This window comes from Chrysemys picta, chromosome 4 (assembly GCF_011386835.1).
Source record: "Chrysemys picta bellii isolate R12L10 chromosome 4, ASM1138683v2, whole genome shotgun sequence".
Lineage (NCBI taxonomy): Eukaryota > Metazoa > Chordata > Testudines > Emydidae > Chrysemys > Chrysemys picta.
This window is the reverse complement of record NC_088794.1, coordinates 64,067,754-64,070,915: the sequence shown is the minus strand read 5'-3', so window position 1 is coordinate 64,070,915 and position 3,162 is coordinate 64,067,754.

Sequence of the window (3,162 nt, the reverse complement as noted above, 5' to 3'; positions counted from 1 at the left end):
CCTTGAGTTCATTAATACATTTTTAACAATAATGAATAATGATCATATTGGCTATGCATTAATTCATTTTGGTTCTCTCAATTTTAATCCTTTCTTTGAGGGGTAGGGAGGGAAGAGAGAAGCAGTAGGATGATGATTCAAGTAATTCTAAAGTGAGTGGAAATGGAAAAGAAGAGATGATTATCAGCTGGATAGAGAAAAATTAAATCTTTATGAAATTGCCACCCTATTATCTCTGTAAATGATACATTTAATGACTTGCCTTTTAAGAGGCAATATTTATTCTAAAATTCCGATTGTATCTATATGTACTTAGTACGATATTAAAAAAAATTAGCTCCTCTTTAAGATCTGATACATGTAAACAGCAGGCTTTCTTATTCCTGTGCCAGTTAGTGAGTCATAAAAGTTTGAAGGGACCATTCCATTCTGAGACCTCCTTTGTCGCTTTTGTTTGATAGTTGTGCTAGTGCTCATTCTGGCGGAGAAATTAGGAAGTCCTGCAGCTAAGATTTTCAACATCTGAAGGAGGTACAGTTGTTAAATACATCACAAATTACACTTAACAGACATATACTTATAACACTTGTTTTAAATTTTTAACTTCTAGCAAAAATTTTGTAACAACTTGCAAGGACTTTAATTGCAGAAATGTAGGGAATCTATTTTCTTTTAATACAATTACATCAAAATACTGGGGAGGGAATCGGCGAGTTTGCAGTCTAGAGTTACCCACAAAATAAAATATGCACCTCTTTACTTCCGGTGGAAGATTTCTACAAATCTTTCTATGATATGCATATTCAGAGATTGAATTATTTTTCTGTTTTGTCCCCTACCGCAGCTTTTTCTAGACTTTCTTCATATTTCCTTTTTCTAGACCGGTGGAGCCTTTCTAAATTCAAAAGCTTTTCAGTGTCATTGATTTGACTTTTTATAAAGAAGTTATGAGAATCACAATTCTGCTCTTCCTTGCTGAGTAAACTTTTACTTGAGATTGGTGTATCTACATTGGAAGCCAGATGGGAAAGCTTCTGCTGGTGGCATGATACAGTAACTCCTGCTTTAACCTAAGAGAATAAAATGTAGCATTATAAATGCATTAAACTCAGAATAACTTGATATATCTAGAGATCCATTGCAAATTATTGAATTTTGAAGATTAGCAAGTAAGGAGGAAACAGACATGATTAACAGTGAGGATAATGCATTGCAAAACTAATTTCATTTAGTTTGACAAGCATAGTTTACTTTTAATTTATTCTGCTTCATAATGTATTAGTAAATGTACTGTATTCTATAAAAATAATGAAGTCTTAATTTGAGACTTAAATGCAGAATATTCTCTGAGAATTGGGGAGAGACTGCCGATTTTGGATTAAGTATGCAATTTAGCAAAGTATTTGCTAACGTACATTATGCCAGTTGGAGATATTTTTATGTAGTGATGCCTGTCACAATTTAAAAATACTCTTCATTCTTCAGCTGACAGTCAGTGAGGAAAAAATGAGCCTCATGTTGTTAAGAGCTCTTTTTGCTCTTCATTTAGTTTTTTGGATGGTTGTGTTTACCATGTTGTAGAGACACACTCTCACATCTGATCGAATCAAGCATGTACAGTGTTTTCTGGATCCAGCACTGACAGATGATAAAATAAGTGATCAAAGTTATATCTTCGGACTATATAGGTATCTGTAATAAACCTTTTCACTTTCCCCTAAGAAAAAAACTGCAAGAATTTTTTAAAATAAGTTATTTGCTCCCTTGAATTATGCACTCCATTCTACCTTCTGTCAAAACAAAACAATAGTAAACCCTAAGGTTAAATTTAATAGACGTAAAGCTGCAGTATACATTTTAGCTTTTGTTTTCTCCCTTCCGAGGACTGCCACTACTAATGGAGTAGGAAAGCGGAATCAGCCATTAGAAACTTGGCATTTTTCCAATATACTACTTGTGTTCAAACTGCTTACTTTCAGTTTTAAAGTGACATAGAATGGAAATAGTGTCCTAGTTACTCTGGCTGTGGATAATTACTAGAGCAAACCAACTCTTTGCACAGCACACGTGTTACACATAGATGCAGCTGGTTTGGTGTGGGGACATTTTATTGGTCCATGGCTCACCTTTCAAACATAATATAATGAATTAACAAATATTTCAACTGCTTGTCAGATTATTACCACTGAGTGGTACTTTGAAACTACATTTCCAAGAACTGCAATTCTGTTACGGGAGTCCTTGACACACAGGGTCTCAAGGAGTTGGCTCCATGCACAAGTTGTCCAGCTGACTGAAGATGCATCTAGCACTTTTTGACTATTAGGGTCATTTTTCAGCTACAGGCAGAGGGAGTATCTCTTGAAGCTGTAAGGACACTGACTCCACACCACTTTGTTAAAATAATTATGAAAAATAAAAATACGTATCTAAGGCCTAACCTCCTACAAGACCCATTATGTCGTGTTTTTATAACCATTTTTGCATTTTAAAAAGAATATTGTAAGTATGTTTCAACTGTACACTAAAATAAGAGTAATTTATCTCAAGATGGAGTATGGAAAAATATAATAGTTATTTCTTTTATGACCAAATGCTGTTCCACACTTCTACCCCTAGTAAGGTCCAAAATGTAACGAAACTGTTGCAGTTCCACTATGTGGGCTGCCATGCAGAGAAACTGCACTATATGTAAGATAATGAATGGTGGACCTGGCTCTTCTCCACAGGCCTGAAGGACTGTGGGCAAGCTGTCCATTGCCAATGCTTCCACCAGCCAGAATTCCCATTTAGGGGATGCATGGAACTATACCTGCACCTTCTTGTTAGATTGGCGTGAGGAGAATTGTTTTTGCACTTGGCATTGCTAGTAAGGTTCCCATGTGCAAGGCCATTTACTAGGGTTTTCGTCCAAGAGGGACCAGCATTTGAGCCCTGGAGAATAAATTGCAGTAGGTAGTATGTGTAGAGGCTCATAGATTCAATATAGATATGTTACAATGTGTTTGAAATACTGGATAGCTATGTGAATCCCATCCATTGGATTAAAAATTTGTATCCTTTAGGCTTTTAAATGTTAAGCACTCAGGTCAGCAAATGAGTTAAGGATGCTCATGCAACCTTAACTCTGCACTTGTGCATATGCATTCTGATTGCAAACAC